Source organism: Corticium candelabrum, chromosome 3 (assembly GCF_963422355.1).
Source record: "Corticium candelabrum chromosome 3, ooCorCand1.1, whole genome shotgun sequence".
In the NCBI taxonomy this organism is placed as follows: domain Eukaryota; kingdom Metazoa; phylum Porifera; class Homoscleromorpha; order Homosclerophorida; family Plakinidae; genus Corticium; species Corticium candelabrum.
Genome location: NC_085087.1, coordinates 6,516,831 through 6,534,238, shown reverse-complemented (window position 1 = coordinate 6,534,238; position 17,408 = coordinate 6,516,831). Strand labels below are relative to the sequence as shown.

Sequence of the window (17,408 nt, the reverse complement as noted above, 5' to 3'; positions counted from 1 at the left end):
TCATTAAAACACCAAATTGCGAGTTTTGGAATTCCAAAGCAAATCATCACCAACAATGGCCCTCATGCAGTTTGTGGCAAAAGAGTTTAAAGATTTCTGTAATCAGCAAAGAATCTTTCACAGTTTAACACCTCCTTACCACCCTGAAAGTAATGGACAAGCAGAAAGATTCATTCAGTCGTTTAAGAGCAGTCCAAAAAGGATTAGAAACACCAGAAGCGAATCTGCAAGACGTTGTTACTGACTTTCTCATGGTATGCAGGAGTACAGAACATGACACTACTGGGGAGTCTCCATCCAAACTTCTATTGGGTAGGGAACTTTGATGTTCTCTTGATATGCTAGTGCCAGAATTACCTGCCCATCAAGATCAGACTAAGCAGTTGTAACGGTAGAAGTACTGTTAGACATGTTCGCGCTCAAAGCTAACTCAACACCCCTCCCCGTATCACCTCGCGTACCCTTACACTACTCCCCCCTTAAATGAGAACGGGTCCAGACTAAAAAGTACAACGCAACGTTATATAACTCAACTCAATCTGTCCATAATAATTAATTACGTTAAGTCATATCAGTGTCTATGATATAATCGTCGACACGTATTGGCATTCTGGGCTGGCGTCGTGGGCGATCCGCATTGCGTCGTTCGCGCAGTTGTTGTTCGTCATCGGTAGATGGTGTCGCTTCGTCCGCAGTCGTCCACTCCGATTCGCTCTGGTTCTCTTGCGCCTTATCAACGCTGGTAGGTGGTGAGCTTGTAGGTGGACTGCGTGGCTGCGTGTTTCGGCGCTAAGTTTGTGTCCACAGAAGATGACTTCCGCCATAGCGAAACTGCATTTATGTGCTTTGATGCGGAGACCGTGAACCAAAAGATTTTTGAACGTGGCCTCGAGGCGTTCCAGATGAGAGTCGAACGTCGCAGAAATAACGCAAATGTCGTCCATATAGAGCGCCAACTGCGTTGGCGACATATGTCCGAGAGCACGGGCCATCAGCCTACAAAAGGTCGCGGGCGCTCCTTTCAACCCGAACGGCATCCGAGTAAATTCCCAGAGACCGGATGAAGTACGGAAAGCGGTTTTCTCTCTGTCGGCCTCAGCGACTGGTACCTGGTGATAGCCTTGTGCAAGATCAATTGTGCTGAAGTATCGCGCGCCAGCCATGTTGTCGATAACGTCCAATACGTTGCCCGTGGGAAACGCATCGCTCTTAGTACGTGCGTTTAATTGGCGATAGTCAATGCAAAGGCGCATAGTCCCGTCCTTCTTCTTTACGGGACAAATTGGAGCCACATATGAGAACGTTGACGATCTGATAACACCGTTATTTTATTCCGTAACCTTTGAACTTCACTTTCGATCTCATGTCTCCACCCGCTCGGGGTGCGCCGGTATCTAGAAGCCACTGGTGTGTCATCTGTCAGCTTAATTGTGTGCTCAATGGTAGACGTTCGTCCTTCATTTCCATCGTAAGCAAACACGGTCTGATACTTACAAAGAAAATGTTGTAGTCGTCTTGATTGTTCATCTGTGAGATGATTTCCGGTCGTGATCTTGTCAACGTCTGGCGGTCCTGTGGTTGCGTTGGTAGATGTGGTTGCCTCTGTGAACTCTGCTAAGCTCTGGTTCTTGTGGATGCGTACTGTTTCTTCTGACAAGTTGAAAACCTTGACTGGGACGTGTTGTGATGGTCCCCCAATGGCAAGCGTACAGCATCCCACAAGGCCGTGGGAGGCCGGCAACCGCTCTGTTACTTCCACTACACCCGTGCATGTCTCGCCTGGACGTAGACCTGGGCAGTGAACCTTGCCCCAAACACTGTATTCTTGGCCAGAAGCAATGTATTCATCAGTAGTAGCATACACTTTCCCGAACCTGATCAGCTGGATCTGCGAGCGTGATCGTTCAGGAGGGCAAAGCCATTCACATTCGGGTATGGCATGACCATCAATGAGCAACCGTCGCGTTCTCGTGTCAATTTGTAAGTCCAGATGAGATAACGTATCGAGTCCTAGAATGCCCTCCGTGATACCCGACACAATGTAGAATTGCGCTGAAATATCTCGTGGTCCAAGACGTATCCTACAAGTAACCGTGCCTTCGCAGCGGATGCTAGACCCGTCAACCATGACCGGTTGTCGGGACAATTACCTGTTAATCTTGCCTTTAATATTGGAGGCGAGCGACGCGGGAATAAGACTAATTTCTGCCCCCGTGTCAACGAGAAAAGGGTGATAACCCGGCCCACCAAGTTGTACATCAACACGAAGAAGCCCGTGCGTTTCAACTGCTAGGGCCATAACACGGCCTTTTCCAAAGGGAGGCCTGGACGGTTGGTTAGCTCTACAGTCACGTGCGTAGTGCCCCGGTTTCAAACAGCGGTAGCAATGGTCGCAATGAGGGCAGAACTTTCTCGTGTGATTGTCTTCACCACAGATGGAGCATTCGTGAAAAATGCGTGATCGCATTTGTGGACCTATGGCGTGCGATCTCTGCCAAAACTCCTACAACGCAAACAGACTGCGGTAGTACAACGCAAACAGACTGCAGTAGCACAACGCAAACAGACTGCGGTAGCACAACGCGAACAGACTGCAGTAGCACAACGCAAACAGACTGCAGTAGCACAACGCAAACAGACTGCAGTAGCACAACGCAAACAGACTGCAGTAGCACAACGCAAACAGACTGCAGTAGCACAACGCAAACAGACTGCGGTAGTACAACGCAAACAGACTGCAGTAGCACAACGCAAAAAGACTGCGGGAGTACAACGCAAACAGACTGCAGTAGCACAACGCAAACAGACTGCGGTAGTACAACGCAAACAGACCTCGGTTGCACAACGCAAACAGACTGCAGTAGGTGCGTGACCATTCGTCCATTCCATTTTCAATTTCCGGCAACAACTGAATATTGAATTAGAAATTGAAAATAGCCTAGAAGTTGCTTGCAATTTCAATATTCAATTTTATTGAAAATTGAAAATTGATTGATCGACGGACTATAATTATTTACAGATTAAAACGAATATTGAAAACACACTTTTTAAACCAATTTTCTTTTTCAATGCAATGGAATATTGAAATTGCAAGCACGTTAGTTCAATTTTCAATGTTAAATTCAATATTCAATTTAATTTAAAAATTAAATATTAAATTTTGAATTTGTCCATTCCATTTTTAATTTCTGAAACAAATTGAAAATTGAATGTCAAATTAGAAATTGACTGGCGTTGCTTGCTCTTACAATATTCCATTACATTGAAAATAGAAATTGATTGAAGACCAATTGTCATTTCAATACTCGTTTACTTTGCAAATAGATTCAATCTTTCCATCCGTCCAATTTTCGTAAATTATGAATATTAGATTAGAGCCTCCGATGCAATTTTCTTTCTCCGTACTAAATGTAAATAGAAAGTTACCTGCAGCTGCTAGCGCGAGCCATATCTCATAAACGGCATTATGACACCGCGCAGGCGGTTGCCGGAGACTTCAATATTCAATTCTATTGAAAGACGAAAGTTGCGTCTAGCTTAGCCACGCCCAGCCACGCCTCTGGCACGCATGCAATGTAATGCAATTAAGAGATTCATGAGAAAGCCTCAACTGGCACGCGACCGACCTCTCACAACAAGTTGGTAAGCACTTGCACCTGGCTCTCGTCAACCGTCACGCTCAATCGTCAGACATTCCTTGCGGCGATGAGCGAGGGAAGCCCGTGGCATGAAGGCACGCGTCTAGGGCATCTATAATCAACGAGATCAACGTCTAGCCTACACTGGAAAGTTGACGTCTAGTCGATTTGGAAAGACTTCAAGCAACTATCTAGCTAGAGGACATTTGCGTGGATCATCTAGACCACGCCTCTAAACATCTGACGGGGAAGCCCCAGCCGGTATCTATCATCTCACGATATAAAATTAAGTGTAGTGGAAAACTTAGAAAATTCTGTAAGCGCCGCAAGCTCTGTATCTAGTGAATATGCCTACTGTTCAGGGTGAGATTACTAAAATAGAAATTTTTATAGCAATTTGTCAATACACTTTTCTATTATTTCAACACGATGCCAAAGTATAATATCGGAGGTACTAATTCTAAGTAGATCGGTTCGTTCGCACCATCTCGAAATTCGACGAATCCTCATATGTACGCGATTGATCTAGGCCATGAACTATCTGTTTGTTTGTCTATTGCAGCGATTCCGGGGCGGTAGATAGAGGATGAAAACTTTTGATTGGCCGGACTGCATTGGCCAACACCTTTATGACCAAATTAGGCTATCGATATTATCAAGCGTGGGAAATATCAACGAGACCACAATCTAGCTGCTTCACTATGACGGATAATAATGGCGATGAACACAGTGTCGTCAGGGTACTGCATGCGATTAGAGGGCTGGAGGATCAAGTAAAAGGCTTTTTGCAAAACAGAGGTATACATCACGTGAAATTCGTCGCCAAGTAACTCGAAAATGTTCCTGATGTTTTGTTACTTGCCGCACATGCAGGTCATGCTATACAGGTCGCTAGTTCAACGCAATACAGTGACTACGAAGTGTTCAAACAGAAAATGACAATGGGCATTCTCACTAATGGAGGCTTTGGAAAGGAATGACATGAAGCAGCCCGCTGGGCTGGGTAGGGTTAGGTACAGCTAGAGTTAGCGTTACTATGTTGTGTTTACTAGGATGTAATGTTGCATGGATTGTTGAGTTCAGGAGGTAAGAAATAGGCAAGTGTTGCAAATACACATACTATACAGTGTACCTAGAAGGTACATGTAGGAAAACGTATAAATCGCTCACAACAGCCTAGATGATACAAAAAGAGGTGCGCTGCCTAGAGCTCGCTCGTGACTTACACCACCTGAGTCTAGTACGTACCCATATAAAGAAGAGTTAATTGTACATGCAAGTTATTGGTGGTAAAGAAGATTAATTAACTCTGCAAGATACAGCGTAAGTTTACAGAGTCGCAGGGTAGGGAAAATCATTTGCTAGTCAAATTTCATGACAACTCAATACTAAGCGAAATTCTATTCAAAGATCTCTTATTTGAGCTAGGGCAATATCCTTCATTGTCAAATAGATATCGATGCCAAATGAATCACTGTCTGCTAGAGGGTCAATGCGTACATCCTGCTGCTTTGAGCATCAACAGGTGATGCTATGTTTGCCATGTCGACATGGCTGTGGTCACCCAATCTATCAGAGAGTGTGGACTTTCCCAATCTATCATGGATGCGAAGAACCTAGAATGGTCGCCCATACAAAGTATCCAAACGCGTCCTATCCAGATTTCTTATAACTCAGTAAAACATCTCAGAACCGGCTACCTAACACTAGAATGTAAACGGTCCGAATTGTAGCCAGACTACTAACGCTGACACTAGTCTCAGAATTTAGGTCGTCTAGGAAACGCGTCACATTTCACTTTTGTCAGTCAGGCTATGTAGCGCCTCACTCACATACCCATCCCTACATACCCATCATTTTCTCAAATGTTTCTAGACTTGTTCTCTACAGTGACTATGCGTCACTATCAATTTATCATAAATACGCATTGACCGGGCAAAAGAAATGAACTTCTGCAGCTTTTGCGTTGTGCTATCGACTTCTGTTTGCGTTGTGCATGCTACCAACGTCTGTTTGCGTTGTACTACACAGACGTCTGTTTGCGTTGTGGGAGTTTTGGCAGAGATCGCACGCCATATGGACCGCTATTTGAATAGTCAGAGTACCTGCTTCTTGACGGAGCTGTCTTGTGTCGTACTACCTGCACGTAGCTGGTTTCCGTCTCGCTGATGCCATCGTCGTGATCAGTCATCAATTGATGGACTCGCTCGCACAAAAGTGGGTTCTAGTAGTGTAGCAACGGTGTAGCGCACTAGCTACTTAGCGTACGTTAGTTGACGTCATTAGGTAGCGCCTATATAACTTGTGAATTTGCTAGACTAGCATAGTATTGATTGTGTACCGTGTAGTACGTGTATTGTGTAGTACGGTGTATCGTCTACTTATATAGAGCTTAGTTCAAGTTCACTACTTGGTGTACGTAGCACTTGCGTAAGGATTGATCAGTTGATCGTTCGAGTGTGTCCTATATACCAGTGCCTGCTTGGATTATATTACACGAGAGAGAGTGCAGTATAGCACGGATACGTCTAGACAGGAGTACAACGTATTTTATAGAACGTTGCGTCTGGACGGTGCTACAGTAGTATAAGATGCATCCGGGTCTGTAACCGTTGCCTGGGCAACGCGTGCAGTCTGCGGTGTCGTGCTTCCCACCCCAGCTAGTTGTAATCGTACGACTTCTGCGGCTAGGTCTTGAACCTTCTTGGTTACAGTTTGTGGGTCTCGCCGTAGTGCCACGCGTAGCTCCGGTGATAGTCCTTTCAAAAAACAATCCCTCGCTATGGTATCGAGCGCATCCGCGCCAAATCCGGGATATGCCAGTTTAGCAAGGCGGCAAATATCATGTGCAAATGAAGCTGGAGACTCATCTGGACGCCAAGATCGTCCTGTAAGCTCGTATATAGCTGTATCTCGATCTCTCTCTGCTTTGACAAACTCCTGCTTGAGCTCGTCTGCAACCACTGCTGGGTCTTTTTGGTGTTCTTCGCTCATGCGCGCATAGCACAGGGAATGTGACACAAAACCCATCTAACTCAACATGTGTTATACATGGGTTTCTGTAGATCGAGTTCGTAAAACCCATAGAAAACACAGCATGAAACGTTCAAACACACAACATGGGTTTTGTTCGACGCATGCGCAGCTGGTAATGCTGCATGAGACAGACAGAATAGCTAGAATTCGTAGACATTTGTAGTTTGTACTCGCCTAATCTAAGCGACTATTTATTTGAGCTCTAGAGACCGCATATATGGCTACGCCTATACGAAACACAAGGAATATGGGTTTTTAGGGTTCTGATGAAAGAACCCACATAACAATAGTTGGGAAATCTGAAACCCAGTCTGAGCAGAGAACTTATACGTTTGCAGTAGCTAAACGTCAGGATAACTGCTAATCAAAAGTGATGTAGTAGTGAATGACCTCCGCTAGCGTTTTGTTACAAATCAACTTGACAGCAGAGCACGATTGCAGATTACGAAAACCCACTGGAACCTTCGAAACACACGCAAAACCCAATGCAGTTGTTAGAGGAAGACAGAAATGTTGCAATGTTTGTTGGCATGTCATCTACCACTCTGAGTGCACTCGTGATCCAAGTCACGCCTACCAACCAGACTGATAGTGTTTACTTTCATACTTAGTGGATCGCAGAGTAGCAATTAGCAAGTAAACAGCTACCACCTTGGGCCTCCCAAGATGTGATCGTAAGCAGCAGGATCAAGGAGGATCGAAATGAACCAATCGGCGTCACGCTTGGAAAATGCGTACCTGAACGGGAGCCTTCAGTAGCCAATCACCATCACGCACTGTTCAAATTGCAAATACGCGGGCACTTGGACTCAACCGGCAGTCTGTTTTGGCGGTTCGCTGTCGCGGCGTCTGCAAGAGGATTATGCTTTCACCTACCACATGTACAGCGCAGTCCAGCGACTTGGGTCCTAGTTGACGTGGTTTGTAGAGATGTCTACTTGCCGTGAATGTCGCTCTTCAGATGTAGAATGAGCTAGGCTGTTTCACATTTTCCTGTTGATATTGTACGTAGATGAAACCATCAATGAAGAAGCCTAAGCCAGCCGAAAACAGAAATGTCGGTAGTTTCTTCAAGTTACGGACATGGATGGAGCTTGCCAGGAATTGTGGCTTTTGAACAAGATTCAGGAAAAACAAACTAGTAGGTATCTCTTGTCTCTTCTTGTCTGTATTACTGCAGTTGCAACGACTGCTTCCTACTAGAAAAGGATAAAATCCTCAAGTACAGATGAATGCTCAACCATGCAGAGGTCGCTCGTCCTACGACGGTTCAACTGAAAGAACCACATCAGCGATTCATCACCTGGGCAAAAGAATCATCAGTGAAAAAGCAGATAACTGACAAGGACTGCTACTGAACGTGAAAAGAAAGCAGAGACACTACACTTCTAGAGTGCATTTTTTGCTAATCTAGAGTAAGCGTGCCAAATGGTTAGTAGCACGTAATTGCAAGATGTGGCGATTAGATAAGGTAACTGGAAATATAATCAGACATGATTACAATCAGTTCAATGTCCACTTACCGTTGCAATTTGCATTGGCGGTCCCATGGGTTTTCATGGTTTCCACCGATAATTATAGACGATTGAATTCAATAAAAAAAGTCTATATATAGCAAACTCAACCCTAAATTAAAAATCAAAATGGCGGGACCTCTAATTAAAAGCTTTTCCCGTAGTGGATTTCGCAGGTTTATGTATGAGTTTTCTTAATTTTACAAAACCCTCAAGGTGGGTTATGGTGGGTTATGGTAGGTTTCCTAGGGTTTTACGTGGGTTTTTTGTGGATTTTTTGTGGGTTTTTGCAAAGTTTCTGTGGGTTAGAAAACCCACATATGGGTATTTATTTGTTTCACAAACCCACACATGGGTTTGCCTCGTTTCCCACGCAAATCCTCATGAAAACACACACAAAAACACAAGTGGGTTTTGTGTCACATTCCCTGTGCAGTTGTAACGGTAGAAGTACTGTTAGACATGTTCGCGCTCAAAGCTAACTCAACACCCCTCCCCGTATCACCTCGCGTACCCTTACACAGTTACTGAAACGCAAAGTTCAGGAGTGTCAAGAGAGACAAAAGAAAAGCCATAATCGTACGTCTCATGAAAGGAAACCCTTTCAATTAGGAGAAGCTGCTTTTGTTAGACAACCAGAAAGTAAAGAAAAAGGTTTTGTAGACCAGCAACAATTCTCAAAGTTCTAGGACAAAGATACTACATGGTCAGGTTTCTCACAGGCACTACTAGAAAAGTACACATGAACCATTTGTCGAGCAGAATATTGTCTCCGAAAACATGCCATTCCTTGCCAGCTGATAACGCGATTTGCGACTGATTCTGATTTGGATGATGATTCCATCGAGACAGAGAAGGTGCCTAGACGTAGCCAGAGAAGAACTGAAGGACGACCACCTGAACGTTTAGGAGAGTGGGTATAGAGCTTTACAAACAAGACTGTTTGAGTAGTTTAATGTGTGTGTGGGGGATGTTGTGGAGTTGGGCATTATACGGGACATGTGGTTTTGCCGGTAGTTGATTGACTGTAGCCGCGTCCCCAGACTCACGTGAGCCTGGCAGTGTCCGGTTCCCGTTGTGCAGCTTTTGAGATCGGTATGGGCGGTCGTAGGCGTGGCATAGGTAACACCATATGCAGAGCCAAAACAAAATTAGATGAGGGAACGTTACAAATGTAGGCTACGTAGCTAGATTAGGCGTTGTTTCTAAGTCCTAAACCCTCACGTACAACAAAACAAACAGCTCACCACCGATTTTCCAGCTCACAACAATCTAGACGTCTGGTTGTTTCCGCAGCTTCTCTAGACGTCTGGTAGTTGTCGTGACATCTGGTACTCGTCGCAATGGGGGAAAACATGCACGTTACAAATGTAGTTGTTTCGAAGTGCTGGAACAAGCCACTGTAATAACTTCTGCGCAATAGGACGGACGGTGACGATCTTGGTATCGTTCGAAACCGCAAGTTCCCGGATTTTTTGTAGTTGGGTGACGACGTCGTATGTATTACACAGGCGGTCTAATAAGACTTTTGCATATCAAGAGCCGTTAGGGTAGGACTCTAAACAACGGCTCTTTGAGTGTAGCCATAGGAACACAGATGTATACGAAAAAAATTGCTAGGAACATGGAGGCTGCTGGCTACACTCAAAGCCAGAAACAAATTTCTTCCAAGCTGAAGAAATTAAAGTATGAATATCGTACAGCAGAATAAAGGATACAGGGACATGGTAACGTGCATTATCTAATCGAGGCGTCAGAACGGCTAAGCTGGATGCAGTGTAAACAGACGTCAGAACAGCTCCCAGAACAATTCTCAGAACTGTTCCCGGTGTAAACGAGGTATTAATTCATTAAGTAGGTATGGTCTTACAGAAGGCTGCTAGGAAGTAGCCAATTAGCAGGGTCCCTGCCTTGACATCAACTCACAGTTGCTCTTGTCTCGCAAGTAGTTGCTTAATATGTCTGACTCCTCTTCTCGTTCTGCTTCGTCTTGATAGCCTGCGACTTTCTCTACTGTTACCTAACATCTTTGTATTGTAATATGACCTCTAGAATGTACAGTTAATGGAATATCACTTAGTTAACATCTGAGTGTGGTAAACACTACGGATGCAATTAGTCACTTCCGAGCTCGAGTCAAGAGTGTTTCTTGTGAGCTGGAAAATCGGTGGTAAGGTGTTTATTGGATAATGCGTTCGCAATTTCCGAGCCAGTTTTGTATGTGTTTTATAGAATCCATAATATTGATGATGAGCGAGCTAGGTGGAAGTTCGTTTACGGCTCCTGTGAAGAATAGTTACGGTTAGATGTAGCGTCAAGGTCTGGGCTAGGATTAGAGTCAGGGTTACAGTTAGTTGCCCCTGCTCATTCTGAGACAGCGCGCCAAGCTTAAAGTGCGTTCACGCATTAGCGAAACTGGTGGAATGTGGCCATTTGCGCGACAAAGATGTTGCCCTCCGGGCGGATATTTGTATCAATCGAAAGCTCTTCACTTGCTGGATCTAAGTACACTCACTGTTGGGCTACAGAGACGTAGCTGAAGTTAATAGAGCCAATTTTCTGTATCTTAATGAGTTAGGGGGCGGAGAAAGGCGGGACTAAGGCGGGATTAGGGTTAATTGCATAAAGCTAAGTACGTAATTGTTATAGCTAGCAGGCTGTTAACAGTAACCCAACACAGTAAACTTCCCAGTTGGGGTGTCAGCTAGCTAGGAAAGAGTGCGTCTAGGGTCCGTTTCTACTCTTCATCCTTGGAACTTTCAGTTTCAGACGACGACGAATCTTCTGATTCAGGACCAACTTCGAATTCAATGACCATCTGCTCTACAACGTCGTCTAACACACCGTGTATTGTCCTGTAATGCTTCTCCACCTTCTCACGTACGTGCCCACGCAGTTTCCCCACTTTCCACAGTAACGTTTGCTAGACCTTCTCTACACAGACGCTTGATGTTTTCCATCGTAAACCCACCAATCCCTGTGTTGTGCTGTGCAGCATAACTGTAGGTCAAAGTCCTCAAATGGATGTCATCAACGCTCAAGAATGCACTAAATGGCTGGTCAGTTTGGTTCTGGTATGGTCAAATTAGTCAAGTTCTCGTGGTTTCCAGACGCTTCTCTGAGCCAGAAGTGAATGAGTGTATGTATCTGGTACTTAGAGCTGTTCCTAGAAGAGGCAACTGACACATACAACCAGTGAGCGCATAGAAACATCCAGGTCTGTAGTCATGGGTTATAGCAAAAGTGCAATTTTTAGTATATCATTGCATCATGAAGCAAACCGCGTTTCAAGCCAGCGAGGCAGCCAGAGGCAACACGTTCATAAGCCTGGTTCACAATATGACGCCGACGCTGAGTTGAGCGACAAACTTCAAGAAACCGCCTCGACATCGGCGGCATCCTTTGATGTTGACACCGACGTCGACGCTGGAATAGATTCATTTCTATTGTCGACGTCGACGTCGACGCCGACGTCAATATTGTGAACCAGGCTATACGTACACTTTCACGTAACAATATAGTTACCTAGTTTGTCATTGACACCAAACGCTCTGAAACGTAGATGCTAATTGCCTTCTGTGACAACATAATCCGTCTACACAAGCACTACGCCACGCCTTAGGGCGTACCCTACATTCCACCAGTCGCTCTAATTCGTGAACGCACTTTAGTACTCTCGCGTAGCCAGCCCCTCCCCCTTTGTATTTTCGGTTACGCGAGACTAGGCCAAGCTAATGCAAGCAGAAAGCGTAAAACAGCAAACCAAGCTGCACGTAGAGAGCGCAGGAGAGAGTCTGATGCCAGAAGGAAAGCTGTAGAAACAGCAGAGGAAGGTGCCGCACGTAGAAAGCGTGGGAGGGAATCTGATGCCAGAAAGAAAACAGTAGAATCAGCAGTGCGAGCTGACGCACGTAGCTCTAGAGCGTAGGAAAGAATCTAAAGGCCTGTCCACACTGGCAACTGGATCGCGATCTGATCGCGAGATCCAACCGCAACACTGTCCACACATGCAACTCGATCGCGATCGGATCGGGATCCACATCGCGAGGTGGTCGGTTGAATCCAATTAGAAATAGTGGACGTTACCTCCACGTACGCTACGCGTGTAGTCGGAACATCTAGGACTCCTCATTGGTCTTTGTTCTCGCTCACCTTACGTCGCTGTATCAACGCTTTCGACAAGCAAAGAAGCCGCACGTACACATCGGTTATCAGTCACGTGATATCGAAATGAGGCGGAGGTGTCGTTTTCAAAGTGCAGTGCAGTGTGGACGTTCACTATCCCGATCGCGATCCATTCTGGTCTAGTGTGGACAGGCCTTAATGCCAAAAGAAAGAATGTAGACACTTTGGATACTGCTATCAATGCCTTTATTGCTAAAAGCAAAGAGGGGCCTGATTATGTTTGTGTGTCTTGTCATCGTTGACTGTACAAACAGAATGTAGTGGTTTTGAATAGGGATAAGAACAAAACCCTACCAAGAGTCTTTTAGATACAGTACTGAGTGATGATATTCTGTATGCTAGTTTCAGTGGTGCATATTACATGTGTTAGAAGTGTGACAAGGCTTTGTCTAGAGGTCATATGCCTTTGCAAAGTGTGGCCAACAATTTGAAGTTACCACCTTCAGTACCCTTTGAGTTGTCATGCTTGAATAAACACCTACTCTAGTAGCAGGCAGTCACGTGACCTACCTCCAGCTCGACCTGTGTCCATTTCAATTTACCTTCAAGGCCAAGGGTTTGCACTTCTAGTGCTTCTTCATTTTTCTTTTGCTGTGATTCTCCTGCAGCTGCAGATGACAGAATGTAACAGTGTGAGCTGGAGGTACTTATCACTTCTTTGTATGTGATAGACCAAGTTATCGCAGTAAGAACTTCAACTTGGTCAATCACATATACAGAAGCAAGCTAGATTGCCCAGAAACAACGCAGAACGGCTACATTCCCAGTGGCATGATTTCACTCACCCAAACTAATCCATTGCTAGGCAATGAGTAGTCTGTTCTTCCGCTTCAAGTGTATCTGTTCTTCCGCTCCAAGTGTATCTGTTCAGAATGTGAATCAGGCGACTTCAGCTTGAACAGCAGTCTCTTACCTTTGAGAAGCCGTACTCAAGAAATGGCTTCCTACGCGTCTCTACGCAGGCAAAGTCTCTCACAAGGTGCACAAAATGGTAAGTAGTGAACTTACTTACAAAGCCTAGTCAATGGCAAATGATCTAGTTCAGGAACAGACGCGGAAATGTCCGTGAACACAAGGAGACAAAACAAACAGACGCGGCGGAAATGTATGTGAACACGAGACGAAACAGACGTGCACACGTGCGTGGACACGAGACCAGCAAATGGTGCGTGTTGCCCTCGAGATTGCGCATGCTCTAGAAGCTCTGCCCCCAAATATCGTTTCTACACAAACAAGATGGGTATAGTAGTGTCAGACTGTAGGCAATTCAATCTCTTGTATTGCTTGTTTACAGCTTTGACTGTCATTGGTTGATGAAAATTAAGTGACCACTTTTTACAACCAAACCCAGCTCTGAAGAGTTTCTGTGGCAGGCATCACTTCAAGCTTGTCAACAAACTAACTGATGAAGTAAAGAAACGGTTTAAAGACTCTGATTTGTTCTGTATACTAAATTGAGAAACAAATATGCTTACTGCTGATGGCCAGCTTCTAGGCAGTTGTACTATACTGTATAAGGCGAAACATTGGCGGGAATTTATATTGGGGGTTTCAGGGTTCAAAAAAGGTGTTTGAATCTGGTTGCCAGTTTGGCCACCTTTATAAAGGAACAGTCGGTCGTCAAACCTTCACTAGTTTCTTGGTCAGAGATTCCAGAAGTAAACAAGGCACTAGTATCTCTGTTGAGACCCTTTCCCAGATTATCATGTTTGACATTAAATTAAGATCTAACTAGGAATTTGCAGTAAAGTTGGATGAACATTGGCTAGTAAACACCTCAATCTACAGTATTGTACGTGGGTTTGTCTTATGTAATAGTATGAGTATTCATATTTTATAGAAAGTTTCCACTGATTGTCTAACTACAACCTAACAGAAATGTGGTTGTGTGGTTTTGTAATCTTGTGGCTTCATCTGCGTGATGTGCCACCACATTGGCATATGATGTCTGATCTAGTCTTGTACCAGACTGTCTTGTGCGGTCGTGCCCTGTTCCTGTATACGTTGTGTTATACGGGAACCAGGCATGACAGCACCAGAGGGTCTGGTAGGAGGCTAGTCTGATCCATGTAAGTGATGATGTCAATATATACCGGTGGCTAAATTAATGGTGGATTTTATATTGGTGGTTTCTGAAAATCCACCAATCCGCCAAAATAAATTCCCTGCCAATATTTCATCTTATACATTATTCACGAGATTTTTGATTTTTCGGGGATAATGTTCAAGGGAAAGATTTATGCAGCTGTCAGTATTCAAGAATGCAGAACTTAAATGACCTGCTAATACGGTACCAGAGTTGTTGCCAGGAGTCTGCAAGCTATTCTATCTGCTTCTAATCCAAGATAATCCGAACACTGGGTAATTCTGTGCAGTTTGATGTCAATGGTTGACCACGGCTCTGAGCCAAGCTCTATTCTAATGAGTAAGCACTCGTTGAATGCTGATTGTCTAGTGCTCCAAACAGAACTAAGGAAACGGTCAGTGTTATCATGTGTAGAATCTAAGCAGTGACTTCTGAACGTAAGGACCACACCTGCTGACTTGCCTAATTTGTGACTTTCAAGAATGATGCTCGTTTTGAAAATCTGTTTGTGGCTGTAGTATTTTGGTTTTGGTGCTATGATCTGTCAGCGGTAAACTCGCTCGGGAGATAGACTTGTTAGTAAAAAGTCATCCATACAATGTTGTGCTTACCTGCTTCACTGGTGACTGGTACATTGGGTTTGATTCGCCCTTTCAAACACATTTGTTTCTTTACAAAAAAAGAAACAGACAGCATTGCACCATTCTAATACATGAATGTATTTCTACGATATGTTGAATAAATGCTAATTGTACATCTCGGAAAGACAGGCAGACTTGATTTATAAGTGTTAGTACACGTTGAACAGTGTTAGAAACCCCAAACTTTTGAAAATGGGAGTAGTGCGTGTGGAATTGTCCCATTCACCCAATCGGACTTTTGCTGACATTAGATCCTGTTTCTAATCGAGGTGAGCAAGGACATGACCACGAAGTTTCTTGTATGTAGTGCAGTGAGTGACCAAGGCCGAGGGCCGATACAACAAGTTAAAACGAGGGGTTGTTTAGATGATACCTGAAGGCAAATGTGTACGAAATTACCCGGGGTTACCCTAATGCTTGCACACGCGAAATCTGTAACAGCAGAATGATCGTTTTCATTCATTCTTCAGATGACTGAAATAACTGCTGCAATGAGAGAATTTGTTTTTGTTAATTGATGAAGAACGTCTGCACACTGTTTGGTAAATGTTGATCATGTGACTGATTGTCAAGCTACAAAGCACTTCCATCAAAAGGTTTTGATTTCGACGAAGTCAGTGTATCACTCTTGAAACACTCCCCCTCTGACACGAAGCATGAAATAGCATATGTGTACTATACAGCTAACATTGAAACGAAACATACCTCCAGCTTGTAGATTGCAGTTGTCGATTTCATTTCTGCGATACAGCTAGCCTTCAACTGTCTCCATGCGGTAAGTCCATACTTGGCAACTAGTTCAGCTATGAGCCCATAAGAAAAGGGACTTTGTAAAAGTCATGAGACTTGGTGAGTAGCGTACTCTAAACGTATAAGGCTAAACCGACTTCCAGTCTGGGGACTATGTGTCTGGCTGGCTGGCTGGCTATGTCTGTCACGCTACAGGAATGTGCCATGCCTCCTTAGTGTGGCCCAATCATGAAGCATTAATTCCTTTATGTCGTACGAGGCAACCAAAGACAATGGACAAACAACCAATCGTAAGCGCGAAACTTTCTTGAGAGAGTTTTCTCACCAGAACAGTGTAATTCATGTTTGCGATTGCTAGGACCTGTCGGAAATAAACAACAGAACTCACCTGTCTACAACTGCTGACCCGAAATTGATCGTTTTCTTGGTTTTACGATGATATTTATACGGAAATCTAACATTACGTAAGAGATTCTATGTCCCGTATACGATGACTCTACATACGACTAACGGACTATTTACGGAATTTGCAGTTAGCACGTCTAGACAGAAAATAGCATGTTTAGTCGTAATTCTTTGCGACAATATTAATTGCAATACTCCTCCTAGCGTGCACCTGTACTTACATGGTGTTCAGGACTTTGAATGCTCATAGCTGTCGAAGAGACGGTGTAAACACAGCTTCAATTACTAGTTGTAATCAACTAGCCTCGTGGTGCCAGCAACATGAAGTGCATCTGTTAGATTTGGTAAAACAGTTGCTCTGCAGCGATGGATTCCGACAATGACTAAGTTGCACAATAATCACCAAGCAAGGTTGAGCCAAACAAGGGAGTACGCTTCTATCGGGATTTGCCACTGAGTCGATGTACATGTGTTGTCATCTGGTTTGTAAGTGGCACGCTGTCCTTCAAATTTTGAACGGATTACAAGTTAGACACATCATGCACTGAACAAGCTATAGCGCAAAGCCAGTGATAGAGTGTTAGAGTGAGTAATGAGCAATCATACGAAACTTGTGGCTAACCATATCTCTATTGTGGTTTAGCTGCTATCATGGATGGCTTCAATATCTACATGGAACCGACTTCATCAATGAAAGCATGAATTGTACGACGAAATTGGCAACAAGACCTGTCACTTGACTTTGACTCCACAGATGAGCCAGGGACACATCAAGATCTAAATTCTGTCCAGTATTTGGATCAAACGTGTGGACAGTCTTTAGTATTTGTATGTATTGATGTCTTAACATTTAGTTTTACTAATTCATCACTTATGATGTTATTTATAATTATTCTGTTTTGGGGGAATTAAAGTAAATTATGCTATCCCCAATAAGTGACAATCATTATTAGAATTAATAAATACTGCCATACAAAGTATGATAAAAGAAAACTTGGGGGCGCAGGGCAAACGCTATTTTCCTTGTGTTTTGTTTATTTATTTTTATTGGGTTTTTATGTTACAGACAGACAGACAGACAGACAGACAGAGACAAACTTTACTTATACATTTGCTAGGGTTTTTTATGATATGATAGACATATTTTGTTTAT

General features: G+C 44.0%; 1 long non-coding RNA gene across 1 annotated transcript; it reads left to right on the top strand.

Moving 5' to 3' along the window:
- The first annotated feature begins 7,474 nt into the window (after nucleotides 1-7,474).
- On the top strand, nucleotides 7,475-8,180 carry LOC134177519 (uncharacterized). The gene is made up of 2 exons (XR_009969531.1): nucleotides 7,475-7,815; nucleotides 7,878-8,180. It is a non-coding gene; the product is annotated as an uncharacterized LOC134177519 (long non-coding RNA).
- Nucleotides 8,181-17,408: the final 9,228 nt, after the last annotated feature.